At 47.4% G+C, this 19853-nt stretch overlaps 1 protein-coding gene across 2 annotated transcripts in view; it reads left to right on the top strand.

Moving 5' to 3' along the window:
* The window catches only part of STOX1 (storkhead box 1), a 59909-nt gene that overhangs the window by 22830 nt on the left and 17226 nt on the right, over nucleotides 1-19853 (top strand). Inside the window, exon 1 of one of the 2 annotated variants that reach the window (XM_081824148.1) lies at nucleotides 19072-19360. The exons of the other annotated variant lie outside the window; for it this stretch is intronic. The gene's annotated coding sequence lies outside the window, so the exon portion shown is untranslated. Of the gene's footprint in view, nucleotides 1-19071; nucleotides 19361-19853 lie in introns of those variants that run through there. 2 annotated transcript variants of the gene reach the window in all.

Below are 19853 nucleotides of genomic sequence, written 5' to 3'. Positions count from 1 at the left end.
GTGGGCATGTTCCGTACAGTGTTGTGCTGTTCTCATCCCACTGAATCACTGAGTGATTTCTCGTAGGCCAGTAATTCCTGACCTCCTTCTTTCGTTTACTTTATAAATCACTATTTCCTAAAAATTGGGAATAATCCATATTACTTTTAATGTAGAGTGAATAAAAATTGTATTTTGAAAAATTGAAAATTGTGTGGATTTCTGCCCACTTCCCACCTAACGGAGGTACTTGCAGCTTCCGGGCGCTGCAGAAGGAGTCCTAACCAGAGGAAGTTCATCTCTGCATCAGACTGTGGAGAACCACAGCCCTCCAGGCCTGCCCCTGCCTTGTCTTCTGTGTGGGAGGCCTCTCCTGTCTGATCAGGCCGAGGGCGCTGTGCACAGAAATGGAAAGCTAGTAAGGGTGGGAGCTTCGCAGGACAGAGTATGTGTGTCTGTCCCTTGCTTTCCTTTCGTGATTGCTCTTTCATCCCTGTACCAGATTTTGATTCCTATTGGAATAGAGGTAAAAAAAAAAAAAATTGTCTGCAAGGAGCAATTTTGATATTTCCTTTTGTTTTTGTTTGCTTTGTTTTTGACCCAGCCTTTGCCAGAATCCATTTCTTGGGGCACCTGGGTGGCTCAGATGGTTAACTGTCTGCCTTCGGCTGAGGTCATGATCTCTGGGTCCTGGGATTGAGCATCACGTCAGGCTCCCTGCTCAGTGGGGAGCCTGCTTCTCCCTCTCCTTCTGCCTCTCCCCCTGCTTGTGCTCTCTTTGTCTCTCTCTCAAATGAATAAATAAAATCTTTAAAAAATAAAATAAAATGAGATTTCTTAAAAAAAAAATCCATTTCTTTTAAACTTTTCATCATCTCATTCTCCATAACCCTGGAAAGGGAATAAAGGTATGGCGTGGTCTTTATTTATGTACTTATTTTTAAAGTTTTATTTTTTTAAGTCATCTCTACACCCAACGTGGGGTTCAAACTCACAACCCTAAGCTCGAGTCACGTGCTGTACTGACTGAGCCACCCAGGCGCCCCTGCTGGGTCTTTATTTTATTTTTATTTTTTAAAGATTTTATTTATTTGTCAGAGAGAGAGAGAGAGCACAAGCAGGGGGAGCTGCAGTCAGAGAGAGAAGCAGACTCCCCACTGAGCAGGGAGCCCGATGCAGGACTCCATCCCAGGACCCTGGGACCATGACCTGAGCCAAAGGCAGCTGCTCAACCGAATGAGCCACCCAGGCGCCCCCTCTGGTGGGTCTTTAAGTGGTAATCATGGGTCACATAAACTGACGGGGCTCTGGAGAACAATAGCATTTGGTGATGGCACTTTTCAGAAAGCCCAGGGCTGTGTTTTTTGTTTTTAAACGGAGCTTAATTGTCTAGCCCCGCAGTTGCCCATCGTTATCCCTTATATTTGCTGGTTGAAAGCCCTGGTAATAAAAACTTTTTATTTTTTTTAATTTTTTAAATGTAGTGTTTTGTTTTAACTGAATCAAAGCCCTGTAGAGGTTAGTGTTTACTTGATGTTCCTTTAGAAGAAAGTTGAAGACAGTCTTCTCAGAAGGAAGCCTGGTTCTCAAACTCAGGGCACTTCACAAAGACAGCGCCTTCTATTTCTCTTCTCACTTTCATCCCACACAGCAAATTAGGGCACTGTGTGGCATGTATAGGATTGGTGGTGGTACACAAGTTCATTTAGATATGCATTTAAACATTAAGCATTTTTTAAAAGATTTATTTATTTGAGAGAGAGAGAGAGCTTGCGCACACGCACATGAGCTGGGGGGAGGGGCAGAGGGAGAGGAAGGAGATAGCAGATTCCAAGTTCAGCGAGGAGCCTGACATGGGGTGAGATCATGACCTGAGCCAAAATCAAGAGTCGGCCGGACGGACGCTTAACCAACTGAGCCACCCAGGCGCCCCAAGCATTTTTTTAATGATCTAAAGTATACCTTCTGGGGCGCCTGGGTGGCTCAGATGGTTAAGCATCTGCCTTCGGCTCAGGTCATGATCCCAGGGTCCTGGGATCGAGTCCCGCATCGGGCTCTCTGCTCCTTGGGAGCCTGCTTCTCCCTCTGCCTCTCTCTCTCTCTGTCTCTCATGAATAAATAAATAAAAATCTTAAAAAAAAAAAAAAAGATTAAAGTATACCTTCTGTTGTAGCAAATGGTACTGATTTTCCACTTATAATAGGGACATAAAGTTTCCTTAGTAATGATTTTAATGCAGTTGATTTTAAGATAAAATATATATGTGGATAGGTCCCAAAGGTGACCCAAATGATTGATGTTTAGGAAACTGGCCTTGGGTTTCTGAGACACTAACTTTCCAACTTCCTTAAACCATAAGGAGTCCCCTGGTGGGTTTGTTGTTGCAGAAGCTTCCTTACAGTTGAGTGTTGTGTTACGTGCTCATTTTCAAGTTGACACTTCGTCAGTAGCTGAGATTCCATAACATCTCATTTGTTTATACTTAGAATTTTGTGTAGTTTTGCCAGCCTCTTGTAGTGTGGGGGCTGGGGGAGGGCTGGGGCCATAGGGACCTTCCTGACCAAGGAAGCAGGATGAGTGAGAGGTGTGGTTTCTCCGGACACCAACTCATTCTCTACAGATGCCAGCTGGGTGTCCCACAATTTAATTCTGACACTGACTACCTGGAGTTACCATCACACTCCACATGTTTAAGGTTTCAGTCCCACAAGACTGGCCCCACTTCAGATGATAGTTGAAAGTACTGGGTCCCCAGGTTACCAACATTTCTTTTTTTTTTTTTTTTTAAGTTTTTTTTTTTTTTTTTTATTGAGAGAGACAGAGAGAGAGCATGAGAGAGAGGAGGGTCAGAGAGAGAAGCAGGCCCCCTGCTGAGCAGGGAGCCCGATGCGGGACTCGATCCCGGGACTCCAGGATCATGACCTGAGCCGAAGGCAGTCGCTTAACCAACTGAGCCACCCAGGCGCCCCGTGTTACCAACATTTCTAACTTGGTTACAAAATCAGGAGTTCCCACAACCACCTCATTAATTTGTTAGAATAACTCACAGAATTCAGGAAAGTGCTTTACTTAGGATTATCGGTTTATTACAGAGGACACAGCACAGGAACAGCCAAATGGAAGGGATGCGTAGGGCAAGGTGTCGGGGAGAGGGGTTCAGAGCTTCTGTGCCCGCTCCAGCACCTTGGTCTATTCACCAACCAGAAAGCTCTCCCAGCTTTGTTTTCATGGAGGGTTCATTAGATAGACATGATTTATTAAATTATAATTTTTAAAAGACTGTTTTAAGTAACCTCTACACCCAACATCGAACTTATAACCCGAGATCAAGAGACACGCTCAACCGACTGAGCCAGCCAGGTGCCCCATGATTTATTAAATTATTTGCCATTGGATGTGGCACCTGGGTGGCTCAGTCGGTTAAGCATCGCTCTTCGGCTCAGGTCGTGATCCAGGGGTCCTGGGATCGAGTCCCGCATCCGGTTTCCTGCTCAGCGGGGAGTCTGCGTCTCCCTCTCCCTCTGCTCCTCCCTCCTGCTCATGCATTGGGGTGCTCTCTCTCATAAATAAAAAAATAAATAAATAAATTATTTGCCATTGGTGATGAATGGAATCTCCAGTCCCTCACCCATCCCCAGAGATTGGGAGGTGGGGCTGAAAGTTTCAAGTTTCTAATCAAGGCTTGTTCTGGCAACCAGCCCCAATCCTGAGGCTATCTAAAGGGACCTGGCAGTCACCCTTATCTTTCAGGAAATTCCAAGGGTTTTAGGAACCAGGAACTGTGCCAGGAACTGGGGATAGAGACCAAATATCATTCCATGATAGGATAAGGGGAAATACACACAGTTAAACAACTGCGTCCTTGCAAGAAGAATGGCAGCAAGAGGGAGCCCCGATATTCTAGGGAGTTTGCTCCATGAGCAAAATGAATCATGGATCTTAATTTTTTTTTTAAAGATTTTATTTATTTTAGGGCGCCTGGGTGGCTCAGTCGTTAAGCGTCTGCCTTCGGCTCAGGTCATGATCCCAGGGTCCTGGGATCGAGTCCCACATCGGGCTCCCTGCTCGGCAGGAAGCCTGCTTCTTCCTCTCCCACTCTCCCTGCTTGTGTTCCCTCTCTCGCTGTCTCTCTCTCTGTTAAAAAATAAATTTAAAAAATCTTAAAAAAAAAAAGATTTTATTTATTTTAGAGAGAGAGAGCACAAGCAGGGGGAGCAACAGAGGGCAAGGGAGAAGCAGTCTCCCTGCTGAGCAGGGAGCCCTATGTGGGGCTTGATCCCAAGACCCTGGGATCATGACCTGAGCCGAAGGCAGATGCTTAACCAACTGATCCACCTAGGCGCCCCTTAACTCACTTTCTAATACAGTTGTCGTCCAGTTGTGTCAGTAAAAAGTCTTTTTTTTTTTTTTTTTAAGATTTGAGAGAGAGTGAGCAGGAGAGAGAGCACATGAGCAGGGACAGAGAGGGAGAAACACACTCCCTACGAGCAGGAAGCCCGACGAGGGCCTGGATCCCAGGACCCTGGGATCATGACCTGACCTGAAGGCAGACACTTAACTGAGCCACCCCGGCACCCCAAAAAGTCATTAAATTTTAAAATCTTTTAATTAGAGTATTGTCGGGTTTTTAGTATTCATCTTTATTAATTTTATCTGGAATGCGCACCTGAGTTGTTCTGGATCAGTTTATTGTCTCATCACTTTATTTTTAAAGATTTTGTCAGAGAGAGAGAGAGAACACAAGCAGGGGGAGCGGCAGAGGGAGAAGCAGACTCCCTGCTGAGCAGGGAGTCCAATGCGGGGCTCGATCCCAGGATGAGCTGAAGGCAGACGCTTAACCGACTGAGCCACCCAGGAACCCCTTGTTTAGTTTTTATAGTTTCTCTTCGAAATTCTCTCTTTGGTGAGACATTGTCTTCATACGTTACTTCGCGAAGCATGGTTTCCCTTAGTTCCGAGGACATATCATGGCTACTTTGAAGTCTGAATTTGCCGTGTGGTCTCTTTCATAGGCAGTTTCTGTTGCCTGATTTTCCCCCTGCATGTGGGTCATGGGTTCCTGGTTCTTTGCAGGTCTTATGTTGAAAACTGGGCCTCTCAGGTAATCTGTTGCAGCAGCTCTGGGTACGGATTGCTCTTTCCCCTCTCTGGGACTTGTATTTCATTTTGTGGCTTGGCTAGGCTACGTTAGTGACGTCCGTTTGCCCAACAGCAGGAAACCTCTGGTGTTGCTTCTCAGAGAGCGCAGCCCTGGTTGTGCTCCCGGTACCCTGGACTGCCTGTGGCTTTAGCTCTTTAGGGCACCTTGTCTCTTTCCCTGAGCTCTTGGGTAAGATGTCGGCTTCATTTGGTGTCCCACCACTCTTACTAGGCTCTAATTACGACTGCTCTTTTGTTTTCAACAGTGCCCTGGGACAAACTTGCTCAGCAGTCTGATCCAATTAAATTCTGGCAGGGATGGTTTTTTGAGGTCACTCTTGTTTTTTCCTGACCCCAGGAAAAGTCTTTTTAGATATCTTTTTCTGGTACTCTCTAGTGCGCTAGCTGGTCTACAGTTTAGCTCACTGTTCTTAAGGGGAGGTATTGTTTTAGGAGTGCCCTGAGGCTTGAACTTTCCTACTGATTCTTCAGATAGAGTCATTCCGGGAGTGCTTTGGAACTCCCCTGCTTATGGACTGCCTCTGCCCGTGGGTAAACTGAGCCCGCGCTTTGGGTACAATGGTAGCCTTTGGTCTTCTCCGTAGAGAAGGCATAGGTAGAACCTATGCCCTGGGAGTGTGCTGGGGGTGAAAGTGGTTGGGGTCCCAGTATTCTTGGCTTGCTGCTCCTGGAGTAGAGCTAGGACGAGGTGGGTAGGGACTGGGTAGAGGAAAGGGATCCCTAATCCTTCAGCCATGATCACCAGGAATTTCAGTTTAGCTTCTTCAGCTTGGAATTGGAGGGGATGGAAAATGCGGGCAGGCTGCCCCTCCCAGTGAGATATGGTAAACCTTGATTGGGAGCTGAGGGAGGGGGAGCCCCGACTTCTTGGCCATATTTTCCTGGAGTGGAACCTTCATCAAACTGAGCTGGAATTGGGGGGAAGGGTGGGGTAGGGAGAGGGTGGTGGCTCATTGGCCACAGACTCTTTGTTCTTATCAAGTTTAACTAGATTTTCTTTGGTAAATGTTTCTTCATTTGGCATATGCCCTTAGAATTTCCAGGGACTTTGGTATTTTGTTTTATGGTTTCCACCAGCTTTGTTTTGCCAGGAGTGGTCCAAAGACTTTCTCACACTGACATCCTGAAGTGGATTAGTTATTACTTACAAACTACATCAGTCCTGGGGCAACACCATGAGAAGCAGTTGGGAAAACCTTCCACACAAGTGGCTGGACATGCCATAGAATCAATTTTCTCTCTTTTTCCACAGGAGAAGGGCAGTTGCCTCTCCTTTCCCTCCCAAAAGGAGAAAAACCTTTGCTACTTGGAGTCAGGGTGGAAAGCACTCTGGGTTCTCTAACCTTTTGCAATGTAAACACATTTCTTTGAGGTCAGATAAGCTCCAGCTTTTGACCTAAGCAGGTCTTCAAGGTTATGGGTCTCATTTCCTTTGAAATATAAACACATATAATATAAACCTCCAGAATTAGGCGAAACTCTCTGGAGCTTTCTACCTCTACAGTTGAAAATTAATTTTCCAAGACTTAGCTCTTAGTCCAGGATCCCAAGTTTTTAGCAGATTTATTCAGAAAACCCCAACTGTGCAGAAACACAAAAACTTTTCTCTCTACCCAGTGATTCCATCTCCTTGTGTTTCTCCATAGTTGGCTACTGACAAATTTTTCCATAAAATGCTACTCCACTGGTCAGTTTATTTTAATTTGACCAGCAGGAGATAGGACCAAATCCATTGGGTTTGTTGTAAACCGCACTTACCCAGCTCTTGCCCTCAGAACTCCAAGGACAGGATGAGGTCATTCCCACTGCAGTGGTCTTAGCCTCTGCCTCCAAGGCTCCTTCTGGTTTTCATCAATTGAACAAACCTCATTTACCGTCAAGGTCTACCTTAGAATGGCTGGTGGCTTCCCCACATTTCTGAATTAACCTTGCCTGCCTGGCCTGAGGCATACTCCCAGTTTCAGCTGGCTGGACTAATACTCTGTGTGGACTTCGCCGTGGCCTGCAAGGAGAAAATCTGGAGCAAATTCTGCCATCCATATAACTGGCCCCAGTGAGTTGAAGCTGACCTAAATGTCTTTGAGGCTGAGGCAGGGCCATGAATCACTTCAGCTAAAAAGTGAGGAATACATTTCATACCCCCTGACTAATGGAATAACATATTGTAGGTAAACTGCCCTCAGAGTACATGTCTGAGGGTTCCTTGGTCTGCCTGGGCTGTTTCTACAAACACTTGGAATATTTCTGATAAGCCCTTCTAAGTGTAGGTCAGTGTTTTCACCAGAGATAAGTTAATGCCTGCCTTTCATACAGCCCCGGAGGGTACACACGGCATCCCTGGGAACAAAGAGTTTACAGTTGTTAGGGCCCGCAAGTGGGATTATGCATCAATCAGGCAGCCTAAGTGCACAAGATCCCTAAGGAGGCCTTCCACCAGTTGATAAGTTTTGGGGTTTCCCCACTTCGGCCCAAATCACTCAGTTCAGTTCTTGTTTTCAGAGGGACTGACTTCAGACAGTTTCAAGCAGTCCGGCCTGCTCGTGCCCCCAGGTCGTCCGTTCCTGAGGTGCAGAGGACACCTGGGGTGGTTCTGCGTAGAACATGCAGGACCTGGGCCCATCCCCTGCTGTCTGGTCAGCTGTCAGGCCTCAGGAGCACGCGAAGTGGTCGGTTCGAATTTGGGGTGCTGACAGCAGCAAGACAGCCAGTTAGGGAGGGGGCACAGCACTGGGCAGCAGGTCGGGAGAGCAGTGTGGAGTGTTCTGGGAGGATGGCTCCAGGAGTGGATTCTGAAAAACAAACATCATGAGTCCCCTGCCCTTCATCTCCTGGGTCTGAAGTTTTCCCTTCTCTAGGGCCTTGCTTTTGGCTTTCCTTTCATTGTTCCTAAATCAGTGTGTCTCCTGCGGCCTGGAACTTCATGGGGTTTTTTCCATCATCATCTCCTCTCACCCAGACATTTCGCCCACAAGGGTTGGGTGCAAGAGAGACAAAAAACCATTTTCACAGAACATTTTCACACAATTCACACAGACTTAATTATTACATCTGCCTCTCCTAAGACCCTTTTTAGGCAAGCTGATCTGGGATTATTGTTAGGGGAGAGAGAAAGCTACATCATGTCCGGGAGACTGGTCAGGGCAGAATTCTGAATTAAAACATTTTTTTGAAATATATCTAACCTGCCCCCACTCTCACTGTTCTGACCGTGAGCCAGTGAAAAGCCTAGAGAGGATCAGCCCTCCCCGGTGAGGGCTGCCCTGAATAATCAGGCTGCCTTCCTGAGGCGTGTATACGGGGAGGGGGGCAGTGAGACCAGCAACTGGTTGCTGAGTGACCTCTGCCAGAACCAGAAAAGGCACAGAAGGCCCGACCGCAAAGGTCAGAAAGGCCAAACACAAAAAGCCAACAGCAATGAGATCTCGCCGAGAGAGGGCCCAAAGTCCATCGGATTCAGACTTCCTGAGCTGGTGGAGGGGGCCAGGCTTCGTGTGATTGTGACCTTCCTCTGCCTCGTGGCTTTCCTAGGAATCCTGCCAGGACAGAGGCAGGCTCCCTCAGGGGCCCCACCAGACAAGAGCCCTTGCGGTGGGCACCAGGCCCACCAGCACTCGTGATTTCCACGCTCACACATCGTCCACACGCACCCCAAAGGGGGTCTTTCAACATTCCCAGAGTTCGGCTCACACGACAACCACACCTGTTTGCAGTTTAGCAGAGCCGGAAACCTGGAAAAAGCCCGTGGCTTTTCCTTGCTTGGGGCAGCAAGAAGAGAGGGCTGCCCCTTTCCAGCACAGGGGAGGAGAACCGTTGCCCAGCTAGCGGGGCCTTTCTCGCCAGGATTTTTGTAAAAGTGCTTCTTACCTGTCAGTCATAGGGTCCGAGTTGACCCATTCCACAAATGGGAGCATCTGATTTCCACGAGAGCTCATTACCAAGCTTATAAGCTGCTGTTCACAAAGGCACTATGTAGTATCCGTGTCAAAAACTTCTAAAGTGGGGGCGCCTGGGTGGCTCAGTTGTTAAGCGTCTGCCTTGGGCTCAGGTCATGATCCCGGGGTCCTGGGATCGAGCCCCGGGTTGGGCTCCCTGCTCAGCGGGGAGACTGCTTCTTCCTCTCCCTGCTGCTCCCCCTGCTTGTGTCCCCCGCAACTCTGTTAAATAAATAATTCTTTAAAAAAAAAACCCTAAACTTCTAAAGTGTACCTGAATCTGGGGGCTGCCTCCCTCCTCACGTTCTCTTGGCTTACTACCTTTCCTGAGGCAAACATCATGGCACAAATCTGCACGGAGTCTCCCACACCTAGAATCTAGTAAGATTTCAGGTCTCCAAATTGATGGTAAGAAGCCAACGGTTTTCTCCCGATTGCCAGAGAACCTCAGGGCTAAGAGACGTCCATTCCACTCACAGGTGGCAAAAGCAAGGACAGCCTTCTCTTTGCAGCCTTCCCTGAGGGAGGGAGGAAGGGAGACGAGCATAGAACATCCAAGTCAATTTCTGCCATATGTTCAGATACCATAGCGCAGGAAACCATGCGAAGCTGTTTTTCAACTCCTTTCTCCCCCCTGCAAAGTTTTGCGCAAACTCGTAGCGGTTAAAATTAGTGTTTGCCGAGATGAAGTCACAGCGGCAGGGAGAAGCTGTTTCCTCCCCGGTGGGGAATGCAGAAGTGGGGCAAAACGCAGACTGCAGAGTGGGGTTTCATAACCGCCCTCTCCTTTCTCCGCTGGGCGTGTGCGAGAATGCTCCAGGACTCCCTCCGCTCGCTCAGCTCATGGAGGCTCCACTCCACATTCCTCAGCGTCTCCATGAACCCCGTGCTCCCTGTCCTCTCCACATGGGTGCTTGGAGCCAGCCTCCCTGTCTCCCCCTGTGGAAAGGGACTAGTGCAGTGCCTTCTGAGACCGGAGAGTCAGCTGGAGGTGCAGGGGAACTAGGGAGCAGAGGGGAGCTGGGAAGGGTCTCCAGAGTGGTGATCCAGACCCCTTCCCCTGCGGTGTTGACTCAACCCCCAGACTTGGGAGCTGATTAAGTCCGCCTCCTCCTCACCTGTAGGAGAGCAACACAGGCTTCTCCTGTCCCACCTGAAGCCCAGCTGTAAGGATTTCTGGGTCCACCCAGAGCAGGGAGCAAAATCCTAATCTGGATTTTCCAAGCCTATCTCCTAATCCATGACTAACAAATTTCTCAGTCTTTTCAGCAGAGCTGCTGATGCCTGTGGATAGTCTTCAAATCCTGCTAACCAGCCTCAGGGCTCTGTCACTTCCAGTAAGCCATGTGACAAATAGGATACCATCATCTTTGCTGCCATAACTGTTGGGCTTTTAATAAGCATCTTTATGAATTTTACTCTGAATGCACATGAGAGATAGATGATTATTTACACAAAGATAAAGAATATTCTTATGCAAGGGCGCCTGGGTGGCTCAGTTGGTTGAGCGACTACCTTCGGCTCAGGTCATGATCCTGGAGTCCCGGAATCAGTCCCGCATCGGGCTCCCTGCTCGGCGGGGAGTCTGCTTCTCCCTCTGACCCTCCTCCCTCTCATGCTCTCTGTCTCTCATTCTCTCTGTCTCAAATAAATAAATAAAATCTTTAAAAAAAAAAAAAGAATATTCTTATGCAAATGATTATAATGGCACCCATACCCAGCCCCCCCCCATACCCCAGTGCTTACCCCTGGGGCAATGTGATGAAAGCCAGGTGGAAAAATCTCTGGCATAAGAGGTTAGACTCTCCATAGGTGAGGGATGGAGAAAAAGGGATTTTCCTTGCTTATATTCAGGAGAAAGAGAGAACTGCTTCCTTCTCTTCTCCCAGGAGGGAGAAAAATCTTTGTTGCTTGGAGACCAGACAGAAAAGATCCTGGGTTCTCCCTCTGACCTTTTGGGATATAAATACATCTCTGCAGGAGCCAGAACAACCCTGGTGGCTTCAGCTTTTATGACCTAGAGCTGTTTCCAAGGTCATGGGCCTCATTTGCCCTTGAAATACAAACACACCTTCAGAGTTAGTTAAATCTCTCTAGAGTTCTCTCACTATATAGTTGTAAATTAACTTAGCTGAGGATCCCAAGATTCAGCAACATTTACCTGGAAAGCTCCAACTCTTCAAGATTCTGCTTCTCTTGCTAACAGTGTGCTCCGTTGTGCCGTGTTAGAAGCAGGACAGATGCAGGACTCTCGTGACCCAGAGTTGTGTGCTGCTCCAGGCACTTCCATGAGAATTGTCCTTGCTCTCCTACACCTGGGTTTAGGCACCATGCATTGGGTTGAGGCGGCAGTGGAAATGGGAGGCAGCGGCCCGAGGAAGAGGGCTGGTGAGGTGAGCAAGGTGTTGGTAGCAGGAATACTGTCTGGGCAGCACTTAGAAGAGGGGATATTTCGTAAGCAAAAGGAGAAAGTCTTTTTTTTAAAGATTTTATTTGAGAGCGAGAGAGAGAGAGAGCAGGGTAAAGGGCAGAGGGAGAAGCAAGCTCCCCGCTGAGCAGGGAGCCCAATGCGGGACTCAATCCCTGGACTCCAGGATCATGACCTGAGCTTCGAAGGCAGAGGCTTAACCCACTGAGCCACCCAGGCCGAGAATGTCAGTCTTAAGACTCCTAGAGAGAAAGAAGAGGGGATTAGAGAAGCAATAATCTAGAAAGTAGTGTATTTAAAAGATATGATGGGGGCATCTGGGTGGCTCAGTTGGTTAAGCGTCTGACTCTTGATCTCAGCTCAGGTCTTGATCTGAGGATTGTGAGTTCAAGCCCCATGTTGGGCTTTATTAAAATAAATAAATAAAAGATTTATTAAAATAAATAAATAAAAATAAATTTATTTAAAGAAAAAAGTTTCAGCCTTTTCTGGGCTGGCCCAAGAGAGTGAGGAAAAGAGTACATTTGCTTTGAGTGGGGTAGGGAAGCCATGTCTGTGTGGAAGGAAGGCAAAGGGAGAAGTCAGCTAACTGTTGCAGACGGACCCTCGCGGTTTCTGCCTGGACGCACAGCATGATGTGCACGAACCCACACTCTTTCCACCAGCATGTAACCTGAGAAAACGTGTGGCTGCCTCGGGTCCGAGGTGCAGTAATGGATGGCTTAGTGGGAGGCGGCTGGCTCCTAGAATCGGTGGTCATAGGACCCCACATGTAAAGATCAGAGCCACTGATAAGAAGCAAGACTTACAGCCTCTTGCAAGATTTCTCAGGGTGGTGAACTTTTCATTTCATTTCTAAGGCAATGACCTTGTGAAAATATGCTAAAGGCCTGGTGAGGGGCAGTCACATCTGCCCAGATGTAATGTGAAGCCTTCTGGGCTGAATAAAAGGAATTCACAATCTTAAAATCGAAAAGTTTAGGTTTTTAAAGTCTCTCACAGCCTAGAAACGTTTTTCAGTAAAACTACATTTATACGAATTGTATCCCCGGAGTGGCTTTTATCTTTTAAAAGTTAATATTTCAGGAGGCCAAAAGAATCTGTAATCAGCTTGAAAGCAGCTGGAGCATAGCAGACAGTCTGGGAGAAGTGAAAGAGACCATTGATGCAGAAACTCAGGGATGCTTTCCAGATTGGGGCAGGAGCGGCTCCCAGGTGGGAGTGAGGGTGGCTGAGCGCTGAGCAGCCCTGCTGTGGGGGCCTGGGCAAGCACCTGTGGGCATGGATAATCCTCCCTGGATTCTGGGGAGGGTCCTGTTCATTATTCTGGGTCACCTGACCCCCACCTCCATCAACAGGAAAGGTGTAAGCAAGGCTGCAATTTGTGTGATGCTTCTAGTAAAGGTATATGTGTGTGCGCGCGCATGTGTGTGTGGAGTCTGGGATAAAAGGCAGCACTAAGTGTGTATCTCATGATGTAAAGTCAAGCCTTGTCCCGGCTCCCGTCAGCACAGAACCCGGTCCTGGTTGGAGCAGGAGGCCTCAGCTGGGCTTAATCCACCACCGCTGCCCAGACCCAGCTGTGGGGAGGCTGGGGGGTGGGGGGGGTTGGGGGTGGCTCCAGGCTCTTTCAGGACCAAAGCAAATTTCTTCAACAAATGGCAGGGATTACCTCCTCCTGAAATAGAAGTGGTGTTATTCATTATTTGCCTCTTTAAATGCCGAGTTAATCTTACATCGATGTGAACGGTGTTGGCTCCATTTCACAAGACTTCCTTTCAGGAGAGATTGAACGGCCGCCCGTTCTCAGGGCTGTAACTGTAGATACCCATTCGGGAAGCCAGCTGTGCGGCCGTGACAGTCCTTATCTTCCCCTCTGATTTTTTTTTTTTAAGATTTATTTATTTATTTATTTGTCAGAGAGAGAGAGAGAGACAGAACACAAGCAGGAGGAGAGGCAGGCAGAGGGAGAAGCAGGCTCCCCGCTGAGCAAGGAGCCCGATGCGGGGCTCGATTCCAGGACCCTAGGATCATGACCTGAGCCGAACGCAGCCGCTTAACCGACTGAGCTACCCAGGCGTCCCATCCCCTCTGATCTCTACATGCAAGAAGGAAATCCTTCCTCCTCCAGAGGTCAGTGCCTATGGTAGCCTTCCTAGGACAGATTTCCCCAAGCCGTTAAAAGTTAGCAACCCAAGCTCAAGTTTCTGCTTTTCGTTCTTCTCATGGCTTATCCCAGACTTGGCATGATCATGAGTAAGCAGAGCCCCGACACGGTTTCTGTGAATTCCCATCACTGTGGCATCCTAGCTTCACAGCATCTAAGGTGCTGAAATAAAGTCCAGCTGGTAGAGAATCCAGGAGCTTTACTCCAGCCCTGGGCAGGACAAACACTTCGCCCACAGCAGAAAATATGAGGAGGAAACAAATGTCAAAAGTAGTTTGGCCGGAGATGCGTTTTGCTGCAGGTTACAGAAAACGCTCTAACAATGGCATGAACAAACGAGGTGTAGATTTGTCTCACGGCAAGAAGTTTGGAGGTTGGCAGCCTGGGGCCCGCACAGTGGCTCAGCAAGGCTACCAGACACCTGGGCTTTTTCTCTCTGCTCTGCCTTGCTCAAAGAGTAGTCTTTTGATATCCTGTTTGTCACCTAATGGTCACAAGATGGCTGCCTCCTCTTCAAGATCCAGGCTGGAAGAAAGAGTCAAGAATGAAAGGAAAAAAAGATGAAGGCGGGGCCTTTTCCTCATGAGGTCTCCTCTAGCCGTGGTGGCTGCCTGCCTTATCTCATGGACCGCAGTGATGTCACATGCCCACTGGTTTTAAGAGAGGCTGGGAAATTGAGTAATACATTCTCCTACCTCTACACTGGAGGCAGGCAAGGAAAAAGGCGACTGGGACTGTGTGTTGAATGTGCCAACCTACAATATCTGCCACAAGGTGTCACAGTAAAATAGTACTGAATAGAACAAAACAGGGCTAGCCGTAGGCTTTACCGACAGGAATTGCTTCCGCTCAGGCGGAGGAGAACGTCATGGGCAGGACTGGTGTCTGGTCAAACAGGCAATGGGGGTTGGGAAAAGTCAGTACGGCACCGCCAATAAGTGGAGGTGGAGGATTTGAGCCCAGGTCTGCCCGACCAATTTGAGCCCAATTGTCTGGGCTGCCTCTATTATCCCATGCTGCTTTGGGGACCCCAGGGCCCCAGAGTGACACGTTTGGCTCTTCTTACTCATGAGGATCCTGCCCAGCCATCCACAAGCTTCTGAGAGTGGCATTCAGGAGGGGGACCAGGAAGACTGAGTCCCAGTCCTACCAGCGATAGCCCTCATGTTGGGTTATGACTGCGTCCAGTCACTGCTCTTGCACTAGAATCAGAGCCCCTGGGAGGCAAAGACCGCGTTCTGATCACAATTGTATCCCCAGGAACTGGCATATAGTAGGTACTCAATAAATATTTGCTGGGTGCGAAATGACCGAAGGACTGTGCTATGATAATATCCCCGTATGATGAGTACTAAGGCCAAGCCATGGCAGCGGCTCACTCAGTGTTTCCTAAAGGGTCCCCGTGGGAAGGAGAACTCCGGCTGATGGACTCAGAGAACAATTCAGGGGAGAGTCACGTCAGCATTTGAGCCAGTCTTCGTGATTTTGAAACACGGGCATGGGGAAGCGTGCTTTAGGTGGAGGAAACAGGGACAAGGTCTCCCAGATGAGAGTAGACTCTGCAGGGAGAGGCCAGTTTGGATGGGGAGAAGTCACAGCCGATGGGTAATATAAGGCTTTGGAGAAAGGAGATTGCGGCCAAGTATGACTGGGAAACATCGGGTTAAATAAATAATTAGATTATCCGTTACAGTTCTCAGAGCCTTTAACAATGCCCCTGTGACTCCCAAGCATTCGGCCTTGGGACCTTTCCTTGCAGAGCATTTCATGGAATGAGTGCTCCTCAGAACACATTTTGGGAAACACTGATCTAGCTCAGCCCCACATGTATAGACAAGGAAAACTGAGACTCAAAGAAGGGAGGGGGTTTATTCAGAGCCACACAGCAGAACCTGATTGGAAACCCAATCAGGTCCCTTGAAAACTATGTGTATAAAGGACGGCTTCTTTGTCACAGGGACCTTTTATTTATCTGTTATTCAAACAACAACTTTGGTGCTAAAAATGGCCCCCAGTTTTTGTACAGTGGTATTTTATATTCATTACTAGGACTCTGAGCTGCCAGTCACTGGTATTGTGTGTGTGTGTGGCCTCCAGAATCTTGGGAAGAAGGTTCACCTTAAGTCAGTCCCGGGTTGGCCTTGAGGGCAAAGAAAAGGTATTCTCCTGCACAGCCATTTTTAGGGAGATCCAGGACTGGTGCAGTTTGCGACCTGTGCCCCTCTCCTCAGCTGTCCCTTGCCCCCAGCCCTATACCTGGTGTGGTGGGCAGAATGGTGCCCCAAAGATGGCCACATCCAAACCCCTGGAACCTGTGAATATGTTACCTTACACGGCAAAAGGGACCGTGCGGGTGTAATTATGTTTTGGACTTTAGGAAGGTTATCCTGGATTATCTGGGTGGGCCCGATCTAATCACATGAGCCCTTAAAAGTAGGGAACTTTATCTGGCTGGAATGGAAGTGAAGCAACAGGAGGGCAAGTCGGAGAGAATCGCAGTGTGAAAAAGACTCCATGCTGTCTTTGAAGATGAAGGGGGCAATGTGACAAATCCACGTGGCTTTAAATTGCTGACAAGAGGCTCCCTTATGACAGCCATCAAGGGAACGGGGACCTGAATCCTAAGTCCTACAACCACAAGGAACTGAATTCTGCCAAAAACCTGAATGAGCGTGGAAGCAGACACTCCCCCAGAGCCTCCAATTAGAGCCCAGGCCACAGGACCCAGAGCAGAGGAACCATGTGAGATAATAAATTTGTGTTGTGTTAAGCCACTAGATTTATGATAATTAATTTTGACAGCCTTAGAATACTGACACCGCTGGGGTAAAATCATTAACATATCCACAGTGGGAGCCTGAAGGGGAGAGAAGTTAGGGACAGGGCACCACAGAGCCTGGAGGGCTTTGGGGCTGAGGTACTGAGTTTTAGTGTTTTAAAAAAAACCCAGCCGGTTTGAGTCATGCGCACCCTTTCCTCCCGGCCAGGTGTCCCCATATCTCTACCCAGAATGAGGGTGGAGGTCATGGGGGAAGGCTGCTAGAAGCCAAAGGGCTCCCCGAAGTAGGGCTACTTCTGTGTCTTCTCTATATCCCACGTTCTGTCTGACAACTGAATCGTGGGGTCCCTTCATAAACGGCCCAAAACCTTTGCAACTCGAATGATAGTGGTTATTCGTGGCTATGTCCCTTGAAAAGAAAGGGGCTGCTAATTTGCTAATCCTGACAGGTCAAAGGATGGTTATTACGGAGGATAGCACTAACGACCTCTGGTGTTGGAACAGCCCAGGCTCCTGAGGGAAGCCTTTATCTTTTCAACAGAGGGCATGTCCCAGAAGGGGAGGTATGTGTCTAGGAGTTCAAAATAAACATCACCGCGCTTGAGAAAGAATTCCAGCTTCCATGGGAGGTAACCCGACTACAGCCAGTTTCTGAGTCTTGGTACTCTTTTGTTTCTAAATGTGGGGGAAAGTGTTTGCATTCTTTTATTTTACTAAAATAAAAGGGAGACACGGAGAGGGGCTTGGTTTTGCTGGCCTGAAACCTTTCTTTTTGTTCCAGTTTTGTTTGATTTTCTGAACTTATTTAAGGTTATAACACAATAGATCTAATTATTTAAAGCCATGGAAATTTGTGCACAGCATCTTATCTCTGATGAGATACATGTTGTTACAAAATACGTGCATTTATAAAAGTACAGGATTAATTTTAATGTTAAAGAAATCTGGAAATTCTGTCTTGGATAAAAGTGCAGTTTAAAAATCACAGAAACTTCTTGGATTACTTAGAACAAAACATCCTTTTTTTTTTTTCTATTAAACTTGAGTGTATCTGCAGGCTGTTTTATTCATGCTCTATTATCATCTCTAATGCACCTAGAAGATACCTTTCCCACAGTGTGATTCAGTCCGGGCGCCTAAAACAGATGGTCTCAGATTTCATGTGTCCGGGTAATTAGCTGAGTTTGAGCGGCTCAGTTAAATCGTTTGAAGGTCAATAATGCATGAATTTCTGGCAGACTGCCTAGCACTGAGTCCATAAACTTGTATGGGGACCCAACATTTTTATAGTAGAGAGAATTTTGTGTCTTAAATATGAAATAAGTAATGTTAGGATTAGTTTTGCCTGGAATTTAATTTTATGGACACGAGAAAGTTCTCATGTGAGTGCTTTCCAAATTTGCAAAGAAGTCTTCTCTCTGTTTTGCACATTGGTAGCACAGTCTCTTAGGAACTTTGAAATCAAATTCAAGTACCCTGAATTAAAATGTCAGAATTTAGATTCCATGCGGGGCCCTCTTGGAATTTGTGTAGATGTCTTAAAAACGTTAAGATAAATGTTAACATTGCATGGTATTTATAATTTTTTCCTCTAAAGGTAACTGTTTTTATATAAAACTTTAATTTTGTCCCTGAAATTTAACTAGAGCATTCAGATAGCAAAATAAACTCCATTTCGATAAAGATCATTTTTTCTTCAGAAGTTTTCTCAGTGGACAAAGCAAACACAGGACTGAGCCCGGCAGATTGCCGCTTGATTTGGGTTCTGCCTTTCTCACTTAGGAGGCCTGAGATCACGTGCTTTCTCTGCATCTGGCTCTTTCCTCCAAAATGGTCAGGTTACCAAACCTCACCTTTACCTGTCTGATAACCACTTTCAAGATGGGGAGCGAGTATGTTGTTTGAACCCGGGTATTGCTGCCCTTGCAACAGACCTTCACTCGGGGTCCTGGGACTGACCACTGCCCTGCTTCTGTTGGCTTGTGCTCCCCACTCCCACTACCCCTGGGAAAAGAACCTCGCTGGACCAGCACTATGCTGATTACAGTGCACCCATTTATCAGAGTGCAAAGTTTAGGCTTGTTTAATGTTACCGAAGCTTCCAACTGGTGATCTGTAACTGGCAGATTTAGGAGTCCTGTGTCCCTGGTTGAAGATTTCTCCAGTATCACAGTTCTGGGGGACAGTTTGCTTGGTCTACCCCAGCTGCTTTCTCTGGGTCTGGTGCAAGGCAGTCCGGCTGAGTCCATATTTATCACGAATGTACCTCTTGATATTTGACGCTGGGGTAGGAGTATTTACGCCTCATGATTTGGCCGGGAAATGGCTCTTTTAGCCACTTTTCTTTGCTGATAGAAAACAGTCAAGATAGAGTATTCTAGAGGCCTTCCACCAGAGGCGTATGGAGGAGGCCTTTGTGTCCTGACAAAGAAGCCACTGCCTTTTCCTCAGAGTTGTGAGGAGTACTTTGATGGCACTGGATCACTGTTGGGTTATTGTCACCAACTCGGGAGCAAGCCACACTTGCGGAGTTCTGCTCCTATCAGCCAGGGGCTCTCTGGGCCACTGTTATAAGGCGCCAGGGACAGGGATTGACTGCCCGGGGTTATATGAATTTATAGCCATCACATAGGAGTCTGGTTCTCGTCACAGTTGTAGGATCTCAAGCTAGAAGGGGCCTGCTCTGGACTTGACTGGATGTCAACAACCTTTGACAGCTCAGAACTCCATACTTGCACTTGCTGATTGGGCATCTGCATACTACATACATTGAATTTGCCTTGTGCTGTTTTTTTTTTTTCTTTCCCCAAAAGTGGACTTTTAAAGAAAAATTGTTTTAAAACTCATCATAATTTGGAAACTCAAAAAATAAAATAAAATAAAATACCAACTAAATCCTTTGGGAGTACAGCAAGGTAAGCAACAAAAATATCCTTTGCAGAAAAGATGGCATTAAATGTAGTAGATGCCAATATGTATGGTTGTACTTTGTTGGTATTTTTGTCAAACCAGTCTTTCAGCCCAAATACTTTCCCCATTTCTGCAGCACCCAAGAGTACAAGACTGTGTAAACAGAGAGAACATTGTTGTGAACTGTTTGCTCTGGCACACAGCCTCTCCTAGCCTTCTGATCCCTGCCACAGGTCAAGGGTCAAAGGTCCACAGCAGGCCTGGGCTTCAGGGTACTCTTCAATTACTCCATAGTAATCGAGGATAAAGCCAAAGGACTGGCTTTCATTTACTGTGAAATCTGGTTACGTATATAAATGGGATCTTCTACACAGAAAGTTAATTTTTGGTGGAAAACTCTACTAAGGGTTATTGCGTTCCAAAAATCCAAGGGCAGGGGCGCCTGGGTGGCTCAGTCGTTAAGCGTCTGCCTTCGGCTCAGGTCATGATCCCAGGGTC

The sequence above is a fragment of the Leptonychotes weddellii genome, chromosome 6, assembly GCF_054177405.1.
Source record: "Leptonychotes weddellii isolate Sample4059 chromosome 6, ASM5417740v2, whole genome shotgun sequence".
Classification (NCBI taxonomy): domain Eukaryota; kingdom Metazoa; phylum Chordata; class Mammalia; order Carnivora; family Phocidae; genus Leptonychotes; species Leptonychotes weddellii.
Note: the sequence above shows the minus strand (reverse complement) of the source record. Positions and strands in the feature narration are given on the sequence as shown.